Below are 22,235 nucleotides of genomic sequence, written 5' to 3'. Positions count from 1 at the left end.
CTAAGTTTAGTATTGCACAAGGATACCGTAAATTATTATACTGTTAAGTGCGGGGTTCTTCTATATGGATGGAGAGTGGAAGCCATAATCCTACAAATATCTTTCCTGTTGTAACTGCTTTTTCAGGATCATTATGTTTGTATGTCTGATTGTGTGCACTGAGAAGGGCAGGATGGGAGTCTCCTCTCATGACCTTTCTGACCATTTGATAACGAGGGATGTCACTCATTTGCTGTAGTGATACCCTCGTTTTCCCTAGGGAATAGAAGTGGTTATGGCTTCCCCTTTACACGTAGGGCATGTATTACAACCCTGCAACAACAGTTCCATTCTCACCTCTCTTCTAAATTATACCATTAAAATAATTTTCTTTATGCAAGCTTCTTTGTGCCCCCATGCCGTCCTCGGCACTAAACAAGGCGCCATACTCAATCTCATGGTTTGAGCTTTCTGTAGAAGAGCTGTCACTGTCCCTTCTCTCTGCTCAGGTTTCCTGTCCCAATGCTCTGGGCTTATCCAAACTTCATCATCATGCATCTTACTTTACCTAAAATCAGGAGGCTAAAGTGAGTCCCTCTAAAATCAAGGATCTCATTCCCATCATTGTGCCCACCTGCCCAGATATCTTCTGATGGACAGTTGTTCTTCAGCTCTGATCTCTCGGGTGGAGCGGGATTCCTTTTTTATTGCGTGGACTTGATTTGTCTCTTTATTTCCCCGCCCCCCATGTTTGTTTTGTTTGTTTTTTTACTTCTGGGAAGTGTACAGTGTTCCATTATTTGGACAGGAGGTTCCTGTTTAATATATTTTGCGAATCATTTAAGGATGTGAAAAATAAAAAAAAAACTTCTTTTAAAAATGTCACCAGGAAACTTAATGGATTGACACAACTGGAGTACGACATGCAGGCTGAGATGCCAGACACTGCGCTGCTACAATGAAGCCCGTTACACAAGGCTGTAATGGTTTTCTTCCCTAATGTGGAATCAAACCATAGAAACTTGACTGCGGAGAGGACCTTATTTTTTATTTCCAGTGTTCAATAAATCATGTCGGTAGAAATCGGTGTCATGAATTACATTAGCATTTTATTGTGTGTGAATGCTGCATTACATAGGCAAATTGCCTCTTCAGAGAGGAAGAAAGCTTGAACTCTAGCGCCAAGTTTTGGAAGTAACAATCATAAAAATCAGTATCAAATAAGGGAAGCGATCAAGTCCGCCATGCCCTCCAGTTTAGCAGCATTCAGCTAAACTCTCTCCCTAACCAGCCCTGAATAATATAATTCAGTTAAATAAATGCTTTAAAAGAGCATGTATATCCTCTGCTTTCCCTGTGCTAATGAGGGCTGTGACTAGTTGATGGGTCGGGCGTTAGTTCCCCAGACTAGTCAGCCCTCTTTCCATTTTATCATGCCACAGGGGTGTGATAACATTGAAAGAGCCGTGACTAGTCTGGGAAACAAATGCCTCATCAACTAGTCAAGCCCTCATTAGCACAGGGAAAGAGCGGGTTATACCTGCTTTGTTTTAAAGCATTTATTTAACAGAATTATGTTATACAGGGCTGGTTAGGGAGAGAGTTCAATCACACATAGCTGAATGCTGCTGGACTGGAGGGCATGGGGGACCTGACAGGTTCCCATTAACAAGCTTTGCCACATGACTCGGCATAAAAGCCAAACCAGCATCTCAATTTGCTTACACATGTTTTGGGGTGTTGCCCCTTATCAGGGCAAAGAATGAGATCTCATTTGGCTGTATGAGAGGCCTCTGGTGTCTGAGGGGTAATGTTTCTCTTTATGGAGAGTGACATGACAGGTATTAAATAACCTCCACTAATTTCTATGTAAAGTATTTCCTAATGTGCATAATATTAACCCCTTAATCCCATATGACGTACTATCCCGTCAAGGTGACCTGGGACTTAATTCCCAGTGATGGGATAGTACGTCATATGCGATCGGCCGCGCTCACGGGGGGAGCGCGGCCGGGTGTCAGCTGACTATGTGCCAGGAGCGGTCACGGACCGCTCCCAGCACATTAACCCCCGTCACACTGCGATCAAACATGATCGCGGTGTGCCGGCGGCACAGGGAAGCATCACGCAGGGAGGGGGCTCCCTTCGGGCTTCCCTGAGATGATCGGTACAAAACGATGTGCTCACCTTGTACCGAGCATCTCCTCCCTGCAGGCCCCGGATCCAAAATGGCCGCGGGGCTACTTCCGGGTCCTGCAGTGAGTACTACCGGGTCCAGAGCAGGCTCTGTTACCAAGCAGCAGGGCACGCCAGATCGCTGATCTGACACCGTGCTCTGCAAAGTGTCAGATCAGCGATCTGTCACTATACAGTCATATCCCCCCTGGGACAAAGTAAAAAAGTTAAAAAAAAATTTTTTTTAGATGTGTGAAAAAAAAAAATTCCTAAATAAAAAAAAATATTGTTCCCAAAAATACATTTCTTTATCTAAATAAAGAAAAAAAAAACAATAAAAGTACACATATTTAGTATCGCCACGTCCGTAACGACCCGACCTATAAGTGTCCCACTAGTTAACCCCTTCAGTGAACACCGTAAAAAAAAAAAAAAAACAGGCAAAAAACAACGCTTTATCATACCGCCGAACAAAAAGTGGAATAACACGCGATCAAAAAGACGGATATAAATAACCATGGTACCACTGAAAACGTCATCTTGTCCCTCAAAAAACGAGCCACTATACAGCATCATCAGCAAAAAAATAAAAAAGTTATAGTCCTCAGAATAAAGCGATGCAAAAATAATTATTTTTTCTGTAAAATAGTTTTTATCGTATAAAAAGCGCCAAAACATAAAACAAAATGATGTAATGAGGTATCGCTGTAATCGTACTGACCCGAAAAATAAAACAGCTTTATCCATTTTACCAAACGCAGAACAGTATAAAAGCCCCCCCCCCCTACCCCCCAAAGAAATTCATGAATAGCTGGTTTTTGGTCATTCTGCCTCACAAAAATCGGAATAAAAAGCGATCAAAAAATGTCACGTGCCCGAAAATGTTATCAATAAAAACGTCAACTTGTCCCGCAAAAAAACAAGACCTCACATGACTGTGGACCAAAATATGGAAAAATTATAGGTCTCAAAATGTGGTAACGCAAAAAATATTTTTTTGCAATAAAAAGCGTCTTTTAGTGTGTGACGGCTGCCAATCATAAAAATCTGCTAGAAAACCCGCTAGAAAAGTAAATCAAACCCCCCTTCATCACCCCCTTAGTTAGGGAAACATAAAAAATTTTTAAAAATGTATTTACACTTTCCTATTAGGGCTAGGGTTAGGGCTACAGTTAGGGTTGGGGCTAAAGTTAGGGTTGAGGCTAAAGTTAGGGTTTCGATTACATTTACGGTTGGGATTAGGGTTAGGGGTGTGTCAGGGTTAGGGGTGTGGTTAGGGCTATGGTTGGGATTAGGGTTAGGGGTGTGTTTGGGATAGGGTTTCAGTTAGAATTGGGGGTTTCCACTGTTTAGTCACATCAGGGCTCTCCAAATGCGACATGGCGTCCGATCTCAATTCCAGCCAATTCTGCATTGAAACGAGCTCTCCCGTGCGCCCAAACTGGTTTACCCCAACATATGGGGTATCCGCATACTCAGGACAAATTGGACAACAACGATTGGGGTCCAATTTCTCGTTACCCTTGGGAAAATAAAAATTTGGGGGGCTAAAAAAACATTTTTGTGGGAAAAAAATTAATTTTTATTTTCACGACTCTGCATTATAATCTGTAGTGAAACACTTGGGGGTTCAAAGCTGTCAAAACACATCTAGATAAGTTCCTTGGGGGGGTCTAGTTTCCAAAATGGTGTCACTTGTGGGGGGTTTCTACTGTTAAGGTGCATCAGGGGCTCTGCAAATACAACGTGACGCCTGCAGACCAATCCATCTAAGTCTGCATTCCAAATGGCGCTCCTTCCTTTCTGAGCTCTGCTATGCGCCCAAACTGTGGTTCCCCCCACATATGGGGTATCAGCGTACTCAGGAGAAATTCGACCCCAAAAGTTGTTGTCCAATTTGACCTGTTACCCTTGGGATAATACAAAACTGGGGGCTAAAAAATAATTTTTGTGAAAAAAAAAAAAATTATTTTCACAGCTCTGCATTATGAACTGTAGTGAAACACTTGGGGGTTCAAAGCTGTCAAAACACAGCTAGATAAGTTCCATAGGGGGTCTACTTTCCAAAATGGTGTCACTAGTGGGGGGTTTCAATGTTGGGCACATCAGGGGCTCTCCAAACACAACATGGCGTCCTATCTCAATTCCAGTCAATTTTGCATTGAAAAGTCAAACGGTGCTCCTTCCCTTCCGAGCTCTGCTATGCGCCCAAACAGTGGTTTACCCCCACAAGTGGGGTATCGGCGTACTCAGAACAAATGGCACAACAACTTTTGGGGTCCAATTTCTTCTCTTACCCTTGAGAAAATAAAACAAATTGGAGCTGAAGTAAATTTTTTGTGAAAAAGAGTTAAATGTTACTTTTTTTTTTATCATTGCAAAAATTCCTGTAAAACACCTGAAGGGTTAATACACTTGTTGAATGTGGTTTTGAGCACCTTGAGGGGTGCAGTTTTTAGAATGGTGTCACACTTGGTTATTTTCTATCATATAGACCCCTCAAAATGACTTCAAATGTGATGTGGTCCCTAAAAAATATTGGTGTTGTAAAAATGAGAAATTGCTGGTCAACTTTTAACCCTTATAACTCCCTAAAAAAAAAATTTTGATTCCAAAATTGTGCTGATGTAAAGTAGACATGTGGGAAATGTTACTTATTAATTATTTTACATGAAATATCTGTAATTTAAGGGCATAAAAATTCAAAGTTGGAAAATTGCAAAATTTTCAAAATTTTTGCCAAATTTCCATTTTTTCACAAATAAACGTAAGTTATATCGAAGAAATTTTACCACTATCATGAAGTACAATATGTCACGAGAAAACTGTCAGAATCGCCAAGATCCGTTGAAGCGTTCCAGAGTTATAACCTCATAAAGGGACAGTGGTCAGAATTGTAAAAATTGGCCCGGTCATTAACGTGCAAACCACCCTTGGGGCTTAAGGGGTTAATGCATTTTCGGGTTGCAGCAAGTAAACGGAAATTTAAAAAAAATAAAAAAGCACCATTTTACTCAAGTTGGGTTTGATCATTTTCTGACAATGTATACTTTTGATTTGGACATTGGCTCTACAGATCTTCCAGCATGAAATTGCAGAAGTGCCTATCCACCATAGTAAGCTAGTGCTAGCCTGTCTCCACCATACTGTGGGCAGAGGGGGAGGCCGGCTGCCAGACATCTCTCTCTTTGGATTTAATTTAAAAAAAAAAAAAAATATGGACCACGTCAAGATTATACTCCCAGTATGAGGTTTTGGTGACGTTTTTTAACACTTCATCTGCAGTTTTCACCCACTCGATTTTGGCTTACAAATATTGAGGTAAAAAACTTGTCAAATACGGAATGTGTGAATATGGCCTTATTCCAAGCCAAGCTCACCTGATTTATGACTGCAACCCACATCGCAGTTGAGTTGAATTTTGTGGTCCTAAGACAACATCGAGGCATGCCAAACTAGATACAGCGGCATGCAAAAGTTTGGGCACCTCTGGTTAAAATTTACTGCTATTGTGAAAAGTTAAGCAAGATGAAATTACCTCTAAAAGGCTTAAAGTTTTCCCCTATCAGACATCTGGCATAATAGTACGCCGTTGTCTGACTTTCTCCCTTTGATGTGGGCTCCTGTTATGACCTGGTGGTTAGGAGCACCCGGAATGACCTGATAGTTAAAACTCACACAGGACAAGCTCTGGGATGTGGGAGCTCTGCTGACCGCAATCCCTAATCCTATCACACACACTAGAAATAGCCGTGGAGCGCTCCTGACACTCCCTAGGCGCCTCGTCACAGCCTAAGAGCTAGCTAGCCCTAGAGATAGAAAATAAAGCCTACCTTGCCTCAGAGAAATTCCCCAAAGGAAAAGGCAGCCCCCCACATATATTGACTGTGAGTAAAGATGAAAGTCACAAACGCAGAAATGAAACAGGTTTCAGCAAAGGGAGGCCAGACTTACTAAATAGACAGGATAGGAAAGGTAGCTTTGCGATCAGCACAAAAAACTACAAAAGACCACGCAGAGTGTGCAAAAAGACCTCCGCACCGACTAACGGTGCGGAGATGCCACTCTGCATCCCAGAGCTTCCAGCTAGCAAGAGAAAATCATGATATCCAGCTGGACAAGAAAACAATGAACGAATTAGATACTATCAGGAACTTAGCTTCTGCTGGAGTAGACAGGTCACCAGAAAGATCCAAGAGCGAACTGAACCAATGCAGAAACATTGACAGCTGGCATGGAGTAACGATCTAAGTGGAGTTAAATAGAGCAGCCAACCAAAGGATAAACCACGTCACCTGTGTAAGGGACCTCAGAAGCAGCAGCTCCACTCACAGCCACCAGAGGGAGCCCACGGACAGAACTCACCGAAGTACCATTCACGACCACAGGAGGGAGCTCGACAACAGAATTCACAACAGGCTCCGGTGGTGAGCCCACATCTTTCCCGACACACGTCAGCTGTTTTGAACAGCTGACATGTGCCCGGAACAGCTGCGGGTGGAGTCGCGATCCACCTGCAACTATTAACCCGTTAAATGCCACTGTCAAACGCTGAGTGTGCAAAGCAGTCATCAAAGCAAAAGGTGGCTACTTTGAAGAACCTAGAATATAAGACATAATTTCAGTTGTTTCACACTTTTTTAAGTATATAATTCCACGTGTTAATTCATAGTTTTGATGCCTTCAGTGTGAATGTACAATTTTCATAGTCATGAAAATACAGAAAAATCTTTAAATGAGAAGGTGTGTCCAAACTTTTGGTCTGTACTGTATGTAGCAGAGCCGATCAGGTTATGGCAGCTTCTAGTCTCCCACTGAGACTATTGAAGCATGCCAACAGTAAAAAAAAATATATATATAAAGTTCAAATCACCCCCCTTTTGTCCCACTCAAAATAAAAAGAACAAAAAAAAAATCAAACCTACACATATTTGGTATCGCTGCGTTCAGAATCGCCCGACCTACCAAAAAAAACAAAAGGATTAACCTGATCGCTAAATGTCGTAGCAAGAGAAAAAGTAAAAACACTTTACTTTTTTTGGTCGTCGCAACATTGCATTAAAATGCAATAAAAAGCAATCAAAAGATCGTATCTGCACCAAAATGGTATCAAGGCTGTGGATTTCTGGATTTTTCACGTTTTTTTTTTTCACATTTCTTCACTATAAAACAGCGGGAAAAAACACATCCATTAAGCATCCTAATAATAGAATGCTGTCCGAAATTTTTGTGCATATGTTGCGTTTTTTTCCGCAAAAAAAACGCATTGCAAAAAAATATGCAGCATGTTTATTAATTTTACGGATTTTTTGCGGATTTCCTGCTATTTAATACATTGGGAAGCTCCAGAAAAAAATGCAAAAAAAGCATGCGGATTTCCTGCAACAAAAGTCCGGTTTTGCTCAGGAAATTTCTGCAAATAAACCCTAACGTGTGTACATAGCCTAAAACCGTCAGCTCGGCGCGCAAAAATAGGTATTAAACCTACCGGTAATTATGTTTCCAGGAGTCCATCCTGACAGCACCCTGGAGGACGTCCTCCTCCCCTTGCTGGGACAGGAAACAGTGTTGTAACAAGAACCGCCTCATGGAAATGCAGAAAAAAATTACTTTAATGGTAAATAGAACACATTACATCATATGCCAGAAACGTATTACATCATATGCCAGGGTCATATTACATCATGCATATAAATATCACCAGGGATGGAACAACCAGCGCTGTCAGGATGGACTCCTGGAAACATAATTACCGGTAGGTTTAATACCTATTTTCCAGGACGTCCCTCCTGACAGCACCCTGGAGAGTACCAAAGCACTTCCTCAGGCTGGGATTACCGCTTGGAGAACCTTTCTCCCAAATGCAGTATGTTGACCAGACAAAACATCAAGTTTATAATGTTAACAAAAGGTGTTGGCACTAGCCCATGTTGCAGCCTTTCAAATTTGCTCTAGAGAGGCGCCTGCCCTCTCAGCCCAAGAAGTAGCTATCCCTCGTGTAGAATGTGCATGGAGACCCTTTGGAGGTGGGACCCCCTCTGTCTGGTAGGCCTCGGAGATCACGGATGTGATCCAATGAGCGATAGAGGCCTTCTTTCCTTTATTCTTTCCTCCAAACAGAATGAACAAATTTGGGTCAATGCGCCACGAGTTGGTGGCTGCCAGGTAGTCTAAGACTGCCTGTCTGACATCAAGTGAATGAAGAGCTTTTTCTTTTGCATTAGCCAGGTTATTACAAAAGGACGGTAACACAATTTCCTGATTTCTATTTTTAATCGATCCCACCTTTGGGATAAATGGGGAATCCAGTTTAAGGATTAAACTATCCTCTCTAATCTGAAGGTACGGGTCCCTAGTGCACAGGGCTTGAATTTCCCCCACCCTCTTAGCCGTGGTGATTGCTACTAAGAATGCTGTTTTACGTGTGAGGATTGAAATGGGCATATTATCAGCCGAGGCATAATCATCTTTACAAAGGAATCTGAGGACCAAATTAAGGTCCCAGGAAGGCGACAATTGTCTAATGGTGGGGCGCAACCTCTGGGTGGCTCTGATAAATCTAACTATCCACGGGTGAGCTGCTAGGGGATAGTCAAAAAAAGAGCTAAGTGCCGAGATCTGCACTTTCAAGGTGCTTGGTTTAAGACCTTTGTCAAACCCAGCCTGCAGGAAATCTAGAATTCTGGGTAAATTGGGAGTGTCCACCGTAACCTCAGACCTGCCACCCTCTAGACAGAAACGCTTCTGGTGTTATGTTTGCATCAAGAATTTGTTGAAATTTCATTGAATCCATTCTTCCCTCTACCTGTGAAATGTTCCCCATGCCATTGGCTGTAATGCAACCCCAAAGTATGATTAATGCCCCCCATGCTTAGTGGTTGGTGAGATGTTCTTTTCCCGATATTTTGTGCCCTTATTTCTCCATACATACCTTTTGATCCTTGTGGCCAAAGAGTTCTAATTTAACCTCATTGGTACATAAGACTTGTTTGCAAAATGCATCAGACTTGTTTAGATGTTCTTTTGCATACTTCTGAAGCTGAATTTTATAGTGAGGATGCAGGAGAGGTTTTCTTCTGATGACTTCCATGAAGGTCATATTTGTGCAGGTGTCTCTGAGCAGTGAAACAATGTACCACAACTTCAGTAGGCTAAATCTTTCTGAAGGTCTTTTTGCAGTCAAGTAAGGATTCTGATTTGCCTCTCTTTCAATCCTATGAGCGCTCACTGAAATTTTCCTTGGTCTTTCACACTTTATCTTGACCTCCACTGCTCCTGTTAACTGCTATTTTTTAATTACAGTTTGAACTGAGGAAAGGGCAACTTGAAAACACTTTGCTATCTTCTTATAGCCTTCTCCTGCCTTTTGGGTGTCCACAATTTTTCATTTTCAGAGTGCTAGGGCTGCTGCTTATAAGAACCCATGGCTACTGTTTGGCACATTGTTAGAGGAGGCTGGGTTTTTATAAAGGTGGGAAATTTGCACCACCTGGCCTTTCCTAACGATGATGAACAAGCCATAACCCCAACAGGCTAATTACTGCGTTTAATACATTCTATTGATGTAATTGTGGTCTGGAAAGACATGCCGCATGTCAGTGTCTGTGGACGCATAGTGGGCATGGGAATTCTTGAAATCCCTTCCACAGTGCCGTAACAGCTGGCTGTTGCGGGTTTGATGCTGCATAAATACGCATCATCCAACCTGCAGCAACTCTGCGCAATCAAAAACAAAAAGTAAGTAGCCTAATTTACATAATAGGTTCAGAAAATCTGCAACATTAAGTCTAAGTGCACACGTTGCAGAATTGCCGCGGAAATTTCCGCGGCAATTCTGCAACTCCTGCCGTGGGTATATCGCATGCGGAATTGGCATGCATATTCCCGCAGAAAACTAGCGTTTTGCAAGCATAATTAGCTTGCAGAATGCTAGCGTTTTCCAAGCAATCTGTAGCATCGCTTGGAAAACTGATTGACAGGTTGGTCACACTTGTCAAACAGTGTTTGACAAGTGTGACCAACTTTTTACTATAGAGCAGCTTAGTATACATTTTTTGCAAAAAACGTATCAACCAAATACCCTGTTTTTTACATCTTTTACTAGCACTTGCGGATTACTGCAACATTTTTTCAAACTGAGTGTTTTTGGTTTTACTATTCTCTTTTGTGTCTTCATTTTTACTATTGATGCAGCCTATGCCGCATCAATAGTTAAAGATAGTGTTAAAAATAATAATAATAAAAAAAGGTGGTTATACTCACCTTCTGACGTACCGATCTCAGCGGCTTCCGTTCCTATAGATGGTGTGTGTGGAGGACCTTCGATGACGTCGCGGTCAGGTGACCGTGACGTTATCGCGGTCATGTGACCGCGACGTCATCACAGGTCCTTCATACACCATCTATAGGAACGGAAGTGGCCGCGTGCACCGCTGAGAGGCGGGAGGACTCCGGGGCCATCAGAGGGTGAGTATATCACGATTTTTTATTTTAATTCTTTTTTTTATTACCAATTATATGGTGCCCAGTCCGTGGAGGAGAGTCTCCTCTCCTCCACCCTGGGTACCAACCGCACATGATCTGCTTACTTTCTGTATGGTGGGCATAGCCCCAATGCGGGAAGTAAGTAGATCAATGCATTCCTAGGTGTGCGGAATCCCGCGATTCCGCAAATTTAATGAACATGCTGCGTTTTTTTCTGGAATGCGATTCTGCTCAGAAAAAAAATGCAGCATGTGCACAAAAAATGCGGATTGCATTCTATTAAATAGGATGCTTAATGTGAGCGGTTTTTTTTCACGGTTTTATAGCGTTTTTATAGCGAAAAACCAAGAAAAAAACGCGAAAAATCTGCTACGTATGCACACAGCCTTAAGCTCATCTTGGGAACAAAGCCTTAGGGCGGGTGTAGACTGCTGTATCAATCCAAATGTGATCAGACAAGACATTGGACTGCACTTGGACCTTTGTTATTCTATAGGGAAACTCACATGTCTGATTTTTTTATATTTTTTTCCTGTGACAAAGTCTGTGCGAGGAAAAAATATTGCTGCAAGTGTGGGTTTGAGCCAATATTTGGATCACACTCAACCATGGAAAAGATCTGACTGCACTGGTGATATCTAAATGCAACCCGATTTCTACACACAATGGAGAAGATGGAGACATTTGTTTATCCATCTTCTTATTAGTTATGAGCGCAAGTTCTCGATACTTCAGTTTGTTTAGGGTGCTCAAATGACATGTTAGAGTCCCCACGCCTGCATGTTTCACGGCTGTTAAGGCAGCCACGAAATATGCAAGGATTGCTTGTATGTGTCAGACAATCCGCGCATGGTTTTAGCGGCTGTTAGAGAGCCACAATATGGGGACACGAATATCTCACTCGAGCACTCTAGACAAACTCAAATAACGAGCACTTGCACTCATCACTCATCCCAGAGAATCGGATCACACTATGCTGATATTCTGATCAATGTCATTTGTATTATCAGCCTGATTATCTCGGATGAGAGGATATACAGTGTTCTGTACCAGCCTTTGGATGCATAAAATCCACAGGTAAAAAAAATCACATTTGCTAAAACATGTGCGGAACTCATATTCTCCCCCCATGACTGTATCAATAAAGTTTTTGTCAGAAGCCAAATACAAGGAAATATTAAAGGCAAAGCCGCCTTATTTAAAACCTGAAAGAAACAAATGGCAGCATCAAAGTGCACTCAAAACTACATACACGTTACCTAATTTGGCTCATAAGTGCAGAAATGCTACAGAAATCAGCAACATCAAAAGCCCAAGTAAGCTTTAAAATAAGCTGACACATAGAGAACATACAAACTCCTTGCAGATGTTGTCCTTGGTGGGATTTGTACCCAGGGCCCCAGCATAGCAAAGCAACAGTGCTAACCACTGAGCCCCGTGCTGCCCATTTATAAGTCACAAATTATATTTTAGCCAGAAACATCCAGATAGCCAAAGCCACATCCATAATACTTAGCAATAAAAACACTAAACCAAATAAACTTATAAAAAGTGCATATTAAATAACATGGTGCAAATAAGTCAAATTGCAAGATGTCTGGTGTAACCCAATTTTTCCTTAAATGTATGTCCCTGTAATTGTCCTAATGCTTTACTGCATGAGCCTTCTTTTATGTATCATCATGAGGAGACCCTTATACACATTATATGCATGTCCAATCCCACCCTGAGCTGTCAGTGTGTCTGCCTGTAATACACGGGGCATATGGGACTCTCAGTTCAGCAAAATACCAGCTGGGTGATACTGCTAGGATGGCACGGGAGCCCTCCGCCACATAGGCCATACTGCACGACATTGTAAGGCTTTAATCGGATATCCATACTAAAGGCAAAAGGTTGCGGATCTACAGTTCTTCTGAGTTTGGGCACAAAACTTTTTTTTTCAATCCATGTATCCAACAGACAAATGTTAGTGAACTGGTGCAATTTTCCATACAGGCCATCAGCAATCTGCAAGTTATCCCCTATCCTATGGATGGGAGGGATAACCCTTTTTCATAATTTGATGGAACAATCTCGGAGATCCCCAGTAAGCCTAAGATTGGGACTCTTGAAAGAAGCAGGCAGAGGTGCGCAAGCTGCATATCTACAATCTTAGAATTACTGGGGGTCCCACAGGCACAGCACTGACCGTAGACTAGTGTGTGTTCCTGGTAGTGCATAAAATTGACCCAGCACTCATTTAGCTGATCACCAGGGGTGCCAGCATCTGGGCCCTAACAATGTTACATTTATTGTCTATCCTAAGGATTCCTTTCCTTAGAAGTTTTTGTTTCATTCAGGTCTAAAACGCTTTTTTTAATTAATTTTTTTTTAACATCCCTGTCACGTAAACACTTCTCAGCGTGGGATGTGACTCCAAGGGTTAATCTATCGCCTCTCACTCAATTTTGCATTAGCGTTTCCACTGCTCCAGAGTCCAGTAGTGGCTTCTTTACATCCCTCCATATGATGCTTGGCATTGTGCTTCGTGATGTAAGGCTGCATGCAGCTGCTCGGCCATGGAAACCCATATCATGAAGTTACTGGCAGTCAGTGTTTGTGCTGATGTTGGTACCAGAGGAGGTTTTGACTCTGTAGTTATGTAGTCAGCAGAGCGTTGGTGACTTTTCTGCCCTCTGCTCCTCGGTACTCGGTGACCCCACTCTGTAACTTTACGTGGTCTCCACTTCGTGGAGTTGCTGCGGTTCCTTCCTTTTTCCAGTAATACCACTCACAAATGATTATGGAATATCCATGACCTCTCTTGTTGACCAGTGACGTCCTAATACAGGACTGCGCTGGTATCGGTGAGTTCTTTAGAAAGGGCCATTCTGTTACAAATGTTACTAAAGGCAGCTGGCGAGGAACAAGATTATAAACTTTGGGGGCAATGGGGTTAAATGAAAAAAACAAATCAATATTTGTGCCAATACTTTTTCTCCCAGAAAATGATTGCAACGTCTGTCGATGTTCCTCAAGGCTCAGTTCTAGGACCCCTACTCTTCTCCATCTGCATCTTCAGCCTGGGACAGCTCATGGAATCCCATGGTTTACAGTATCATCTCTATGCCGATGACACGCAGATTTAGCTATCTGGACCTGACCTCACCTCCTTACTCACCAAAACCCACACTGTCTGCTATCTCAGCCTTCTTTTCTGCTCGTTTTCTAAAACTGAACATGGACAAAACATCCCCATCTCACTCTACCCCTCCACCAGACCTATCTATCAATGTCAATGGCTGCTCACTTTCCCCAGTCCCACACGCCTGGTGCCTTGGGGTGATCCTCGACTCTACCCTCTCTTTCAAGCCACATATCCAAGCCCTTGCCTTCTCCTGCTGTCTCAAAATCAAAAATATTTCCCGGATCCATGTGTTCCTTGACCATGAAACCACAAAAATACTAGTGCACGCCCTTATCATCTCCCACCTTGACTACTGCAACCCCCTACTCTCTGGCCTCCCCTCTAGCACTCTGGCACCGCTCCAATCCATTCTATACTCTGCTGCCCAACTAGTTTACCTGTCTCCCCTCTAATCCCCAGCCTCTCCCCTATGCCAAGTCCACTGTCTTCCTATCGTCCAGAGACTCCAGTTCAGAACCCTTAGTATGACATACAAAGCCATCCACAACCTGTCTCCTCCATACATCTGTGACCTCGTCTGTTATGAACTGGTGGTTTAGGAGCAACATGGGATGAGCTCTGAAGGAGGTGGTACCTGTACTGACCGCAGTTCCTAAGCTTAACACAACACTAGCAGTAGCCGTGGGATGTTCCTGTCACTCCCTAGACACCTCGTCACAGCCGGAGAACTAACTACCCCTAAAGATAGAAACAGGAAAGCTATGTTGCCTCAGAGAAAATCCCCAAAGGGTAGACAGCCCCCCACAAATAATGACTGTGAGTGGAGAGGGAAATGACATACGTAGAATGAAACCAGGATGTAGCAAAGGAGGCCAGTCTAGCTAGATAGAACAGGACAGAATACTGTGCGGTCAGTATTAAAAAACTAGAAAAATCCACACAGCGTTTACAAAAATCTCCACACCTGACTAAAGGTGTGGAGGGTAAATCTGCTTCCCAGAGCTTCCAGCTTAACTGAATTATTCCATACTGACAAGCTGGACAAAAAACATAGAATGTACAGAACAATTTAGTCCACTACATGTGGACAGAAACGAGCAAAGCAAGGACTTATCTTTGCTGAACTGGTCAGGATATCAGGGAAATCCAAGCAGAGATGTGAATCCAACCAGGAACCATTGACAAGTGGCACTGGCTGAAGGAAAGAGCCAGGCATAAATAGCCGAGCAGAAAGACAATTAGTGGAAGCAGCTGCAGATTGCTAAATCCAAGGAGCAGCCATTCCACTTAAAACCACCGGAGGAAGCCCAAGAGCGGAATTCACAACACTCGTCTCCCGGTACTTACCTACACGCGACCTTCGATCCTCACAAGATCTCCTTCTCTACTCCCTTCTTATCTCTTCTTCCCACAACCGCATCCAAGACTTCTCCCGTGCTTCCTCCATACTCTGGAACCCTCTACCCCAACACATCAGACTCTCGCTTACACCGTAAACCTTCAAAAAGAACCTGAAGACTCACCTTTTCCGACAAGCCTACAGCCGGCAGTGATCCAAAACCTACTGAACCACCGCACAACCAGCTCTACCCTCTCCTAGTGTATTCTCACCCATCCCCTGTTGACTGGACTGTGAGCCCTCGGGGGCAGTGTCCTCTCTCTCCTTCTGTACCTGTTAGTGCATTGCTATTGCTCATGTCTATTGTATTTGTCCATATTTGCCCACTTTTCACATGTAAAGCGCCATGGAATAAATGGCGCTATAAAAAATTTATAATAATAATAAAAAATAATAATACATTGATTTTCATGTTGCCCACACCTGTTACTTGCCACAGGTGAGTTTGAACGAGCATCACAAACTCACAATTTTATAAAGGTGCCAACAATTTTGTCCTGCTTGCTTTCTTTGTGTGAAATTATGTCCAATATGCCTTTTTTCCCCTCTCTGCTTTTGTGTTGTTATAATATATACAAAGGAAATAAACGTCTATAACAAAATGTGTAATTGAAATAATTTTCTGGGAGAGATACTTCATTGTCTGGAGCAATTTCAAAGGTGCCAACATTTTTGGCCATGTCTGTAGTTTACTTTGAAAACAGGATGTTTCAGCGCTTTGTCGCCATAGAGGTATTGATTCGCTTCTATTTTCAAGACCTACACAGACATGGGGTGCAGAACATTGTGCTTGATAAATGGCTGTTGATATCAGATCACGGAAACATTTGCTGGGGTGGAATTTTGCATTGTGAGTAAAAATAAGTGAAATTTGTTAGAATTTATACATTCAGGGAAACATGTCTACATTATTACATTACGAATAAGGTAAGTGATGGGCCCAGTCAAAATTCCAAGTATTACCCCCACCATGCAGCTGAGGCAGAGAGTAGTATTCAATTTAGGTGATGCAGGTGAAACTCGAGTCTGCCTGATCAGGTGGCCCATTAAAGGGGACCTCTCTTGATGTCCATATGACCTAATACAAATAGAATAAGGATTGTCATTAAAAGACCACCCCTTTAAGGGAGAATTATTTGTCTACTGCATAGAATTGGTAGTATTATATTGCCATTATATCATGGATAAGGCATTATTATGTTGGCTGATAATACAAGAGCGGCCTTGGCTAGGGGTGGGTTTTTCATATCTTCCCTTTCTACACAACGACAGGAGACCTTGTCATCACCCACTTACTCATTTTTGCTACCATGCAAATAAATTAGAAAAAGATATTAATTGCATGTATAGGACTGGTCTTGATCAGAGGACACCATGATGAAATAATTTATTAAAATTATCCAGGGAGCAGAATGTGAAGCCCATAGCATTTTGATATAAGACAGAGGGAGTTACACATTATTTAACACCTTTCGGCTTATTAATAAGGTCACTCACCTCTCATTTGTCACCGGGAGCAGAACATTGGCAAATTCATTACTAAGAATTGTATTAAGGGTTCACCCCTCATAGAAGTGTATGGGTAAAGGACGTCAGACGAGAGCGCTGTCAGCTCGGGTTGCTGCAGGTGTCTCTATAGATGAAATGCTTACAATTAACTTCACATTAAATGACACAATAGAGATTTATTAATCTGTGGCCTGAGATATTCTGCCATTGCTGTTTAGGCCAGTGGCTCAAGTTTCTTCAATTCCTGCATTTCGCTGGTAATGTCTTTGTCAGCTGTGTGCCCAGAAGAGGAGGATTTTGGGGGGAAAAAAGCAAAAATCAATAAAAGTAGACCTTTCTTCATTACTTGGAAATCCTGGTGACAACTAATAAAGCCATCAGCTCAGCTCCATGTGCAGTTGTCACCCTGCCTTCTCTGAACTACAGACCTGCAGTGCCTTGAAAAAGTGTTCATACCCTGCGAACCTGGCAACATTTTTTCACGTTATGCCCACAAACTTAAATATATTTTATATGACATACCAGCACAAAGTAGCAAGTATTTACAGTATGAAGTGTAAAGGAAATGATGCACGGTTTTCTAATTATTTGAGAAATATAAATCTGAAAATAGGGAAGTGCATTTGTATTCAACCCCTTGATACTTTTTGAAGTCTTTTGGGGTATGTCTCGACCAGCTTTTTACATCTACAGGATGACATTTTTGCCCATTCTTGCTTGAAAACTAGATACAATTCAGTGAGATTGGATGAACTCTGGACTGTGACTGCGCCATTCACACACATAAGTGTGTTTTGCTCTAAATCTTTCCATTGTACCTATGGCAGTATGTTTAGGGTCATTGTCTTGCTGGAAGGTGACCATACGCTCCAGTCTCAAGTCTTTTGCAGTCTCTAACAGTCTTTTCAGGATTGTATTTAGATCCATCCATATTCCCATCATCTCTGTCCAGCTTCCCTGATCCTGCTGAAGAAAAGCATCCCTATAGCATGATGCTGGCACCACCATGTTTGATGGTGGGGATGGTGTTTTCAGGTTGATGTGCAGTGTTTATTTTCCACCACACATCTGCACTTAGCCCCAAAAGTTCAACTTCTGGATAAGAGTTATGTGTGTAACCAGGGTGCAGCTGTTTTCATTTGCTTTCAAGTATCAACACAGCTCAAGCACTGTAATTTCCTATCAATGTGCTTTGCTCATTGTTTATATCCTTTTTTCTGCCCTCCAAGATACTTTCTACCCTCTCCACACTGCAGATCTGTGTACAACCCTGTTATGAACTGGTGATTCAGAAACACAATGGACCTGGTGGTTAAGAGCACACAAAGTGACCTGATAGTTACTAATAACATAGGACGAGCTCTGAGACGTGGGAACTCTGCTGACCGCAATCCCTAATCCTATCACACCACACTAGAGGTAGCCGTGGAGCGCTCCTGACCAGACCTAGGCGCCTCGAGCACAGCCTGAGAAACTAGCTAGCCCTGAAGATAGAAAAATAAGCCTACCTTGCCTCAGAGAAATTCCCCAAAGGAAAAGGCAGCCCCCCACATATAATGACTGTGAGTAAAGATGAAAATACAAACACAGAGATGAAATAGATTTTAGCAAAGTGAGGCCCGACTTACTGAATAGACCGAGGATAGGAAAGATAGCTTTGCGGCCAGCACAAAAACCTACAAACAACCACGCAGAGGGCGCAAAAAGACCCTCCGCACCGACTAACGGCACGGAGGTGCTCCCTCTGCGTCCCAGAACTTCCAGCAAGCAAGACAAACCAATATAGCAAGCTGGACAGAAAAAATAGCAAACAAAAGTAACACAAGCAGAACTTAGCTTATGCAGGGCAGACAGGCCACAAGAACGATCCAGGAGAGAGAGCAAGACCAATACTGGAACATTGACTGGAGGCCAGGAACAAAGAACTAGGTGGAGTTAAATAGAGCAGCACCTAACGACTTAACCTCGTCACCTGAGGAAGGGAACTCAGAAGCCGCAGCCCCACTCACATCCACCAGAGGAAGCTCATAGACAGAACCAGCCGAAGTACCACTCATGACCACAGGAGGGAGCTTGACCACAGAATTCACAACACAACCCCATCCCTGGTTTCCTGCTATGAAAGGTAAGGGGAGCAGAGAGGTATCAGGACTCAGGAGCAACTGTGACAGATTTGTAACATTTGAGCAAAACACTCAGCTTAAGAATGATTTACAAAATCTTTAGTGAAGACTTAAGAAAGTTGCACTTAGGAAGCGAAAAAAAAAATGCTATGGACAGAGCAGTCAAAATGTTAAATATTTGGTGGTAACTAGTGATGAGCGAATATACTCGTTACTCGAGATTTCCCGAGCATGTTGGGTGTCCTCCGAGTATTTTTTAGTGCTCGGAGATTTAGTTTTTCTTGCCGCAGCTGAATGATTTACATCTGTTATCCAGCATAAGTACATGTGGGGATTCCCTAGCAATCAGGCAACCCCCACATGGACTTATTCTGGCTAACAGATGTAAATTATTCAGCTGCGGCAAGAAAAACTAAATCTCTGAGCAATAAAAAATACTCGGAGGACCCCCGAGCATGCTCGAGATATCTCGAGTAACGAGTATATTCGCTCATCACTAGTAACGAGTATATTCGCTCATCACTAGTGATAACAGAACGTAACGCTGCCGAGGGATGAAAGAGAAAGAGGAGGAGGTAGATGGGGGAATGCGCAGGGCATGTAACAGCAACACAGGAGGCGGCGCACAGACGCAAGAGATTGGGATGATGGACGGCTGGGAGGCGGCTGAAACGGGGAGACACCATACCTCTGGGACTCAGTACAGGTATGGGGTGCAATTTATAAAAGTCAATATTTCAGTGTTACTAGGGATCAGAAACATAAGAGAACCTTCACAGAATGCAGCCTTAGTGCTACCGAAGGTGGCTCTTTTACTTAAAAAATCCCTGGGGGGATGACAAGTTCCCTTTCAGAACTATATTTAGCATAAGAAGAACAAGGAGTTCAGGAAGTGATGGTACGGACCCCACAGAGCCTGGATCTCAACATCCAGTCTGTCTGGAATTACATGAAGTTACAGAAGGCTTTGCACAAGTGACAGCGACAGAAGATCTGTGGTTTGTTCTCCAAGATGTTTGGAACAATCTCCTTGACTAGTTCATTAAAAAAAACTGGGTGCAAGTGTATCTAAAAGAATTTATGTATTGATGCTTTGATGTTGTTTTGAAGGGAAAAGATGGTCACAATAAATATTAATATGATTTAGTTTTATTTGTTGTTCATTCATTTTGCTAATTGATACAAATAAACTATTAACGCTTATATTTTACAAAAACATTCTTACTTTGCACTATTTTTTCCATGCCTGCCTAAAATGTTTGCGCAGTATTGATTGTATGCATATAAACATGAGCCATGAAGAATCAAGCCTTAACAACTTTCACTGCATATATTTGGTATGTGTATATTATATTTGTCAATGGTAACTGTGGCCATTGATTTGCTATACTATTATTACTATTAGTGTAGGAGCTACTATGCCACCTTGTGGTAGAAAACACTTAATGCACAAGAGAAATCTATAGATAAATGATCAGCATGATGGTGTGTTCCTTGGCTTTTATATTTTCATCCTAAAACCAAATAACGTGAATATAAAGAAGCAATGGGAATTAAAATGTAGCTTCATATTTTGCAGTACTGAATCACAAAGTTCACAAGACATATTATTGCCAAGTGGGTCGTCAACAATGACCTACAAGGTCAAACATCCACCATATATCTCTGACGCCATCTTCTGCTACTAGCCCATACATCCAGTTGTGGGAAAAAGTGTTTGTCCCCTTCCTGACTTCCTATTTTCCTATTCTTTAGCATGTTTGACAAACTTAAATGTTTCAGATCACCAAAAAAATTAAATATTAGACAAAGATAACCCAAGTAAACACAAAATGCAGTTTTTAAATGAAGGTCTTTATTATTAAGAAAAAAAATAAATTGAAACCTACAGAACCCTGCATGAAAAAGTGATTGCCTCAGTTAAGGTCAGTGTTCATGACTTCATGACAGAACTCCAAGACGAAAACCACAGCTGAGCAATAAGAACATAAAGGCTCATCTCAATTTTGCCAGAAAAAAACCTGATGAGTCCCAACAATTGTGGGATAATACTCTGTGGACTGAAGAGACAAAAGTTGAACTTTTTGGAAGGTGTATGTCCCATTATATCTGGCATAAAAGTAACAAAGCATTTCAGAAAAGGAACATCATACCAACAGTAAAATATGATGGTGGTCGTGTGATGGTCTGGGGCTGTTTTGCTGCTTCCGGACCTGGAAGACTTGCTGTTGTAAATGGAACCATTAATTCTGCTGTCTACCAAAAAATCCTGAAGGAGAATATCCGGCCATCTGTCGTAACCTCAAGCTAAAGCGCACTTAGGTTATGCAGCAGGACAATGATCCAAGACACACCAGCAAGTCCACTTCTGAATGGCTTAAGAAAAACAAAATTAAGACTTTGGAGTGGCCTACTCAAAGTGCTGACCTTAATTTGATTGAGATGCTGTGGTATGACCTTAAAATGACAGTTCATGCTCGGAAGCCATCCAATGTGGCTGAATTACAATTGCAAAGATAGGTGGGCCAATATTCCTCCACAGCATTGTAAAAACTCATTGCCAGTTATCGCAAATGCTTGATTGCAGTTGTTGCTGCTAAGGGTGACCCAACCAGTTATTAGGTTTAGGGGGCAATCACTTTTTCACACAGAACCCTGTAGGTTTGGATTTCTTTTTCCCTTAATAATAAAGAACTTCCTTTAAAAACTGCATTTTGTGTTTACTTGTGTTATCTTTATTTGTTTGGTGATCTGAAATATTCAAGTGTGACAAACATGCAAAAGAATAGGAAATCAGCAAGGGGGCAAACACTTTTTCACACAACTGTAATATCTAGTCCTCACAAGATCTCATGTTTCCCTCGTACTGTCTTGAACTCTCCACCCGAGATAACCTTCACCTTCAAAAGAAACATAAAAAAACATCCAACTAGAGAAGCCTGTAAGGCAGTGGTGAGGAATCTTTTTTTTCTGCCATTTGGAAATTTATACCACCCTTCGGGGGGGCGTACAAATCGCGGGCTAACTCCGTAAACAAAGTACAAGGGGCGATCCAAAAGTAATGATAATAGGTTATTTCTATTGCACACAGAAATTAAAATAAAATGTTTTCTTCTCTCTTAGGTACCCACTAGTCCAGGAAAAAAAAATCACTTAAATAGACCACGATTCCCTGGAGCTACATTCATTTGAATATGAACTGCCGAGGAGTGAACATCAAAATGGAAAAAAACGAGCTCAGAGCTGTCATAAAATACCTCTGCTTGAAAAAAATGACTACCAAAGACATACACAGCGACTTGGTGGAAACATTGGGGGACTCTTCTCCTCCATATTCCACAGTTGCATGCTGGGCCAAGGAATTTAAGCTGGGAAGAACATCGACGGAAGATGAACATCGTCAAGGACGCCCATCCACGTCCCTCAATGAAGAAAA

At 42.1% G+C, this 22,235-nt stretch overlaps 1 protein-coding gene across 3 annotated transcripts in view; it reads left to right on the top strand.

Moving 5' to 3' along the window:
* CDC27 (cell division cycle 27) overlaps positions 1–1,066 on the top strand; it is an 84,838-nt gene extending 83,772 nt beyond the window's left edge. For 2 of the 3 annotated variants that reach the window (XM_069751314.1, XM_069751313.1), the window contains exon 19: positions 1–1,066. This exon is cut by the window's left edge and continues 748 nt beyond it. The gene's annotated coding sequence lies outside the window, so the exon portion shown is untranslated. The other variant, XM_069751315.1, reaches the window with a different exon arrangement.
* Positions 1,067–22,235: the final 21,169 nt, after the last annotated feature.

Source organism: Ranitomeya imitator, chromosome 2 (assembly GCF_032444005.1).
Source record: "Ranitomeya imitator isolate aRanImi1 chromosome 2, aRanImi1.pri, whole genome shotgun sequence".
NCBI classification, from domain to species: domain Eukaryota; kingdom Metazoa; phylum Chordata; class Amphibia; order Anura; family Dendrobatidae; genus Ranitomeya; species Ranitomeya imitator.
The sequence above is the reverse complement of the archived record's forward strand: the minus strand, read 5'-3'. Positions and strand labels throughout refer to the sequence as shown.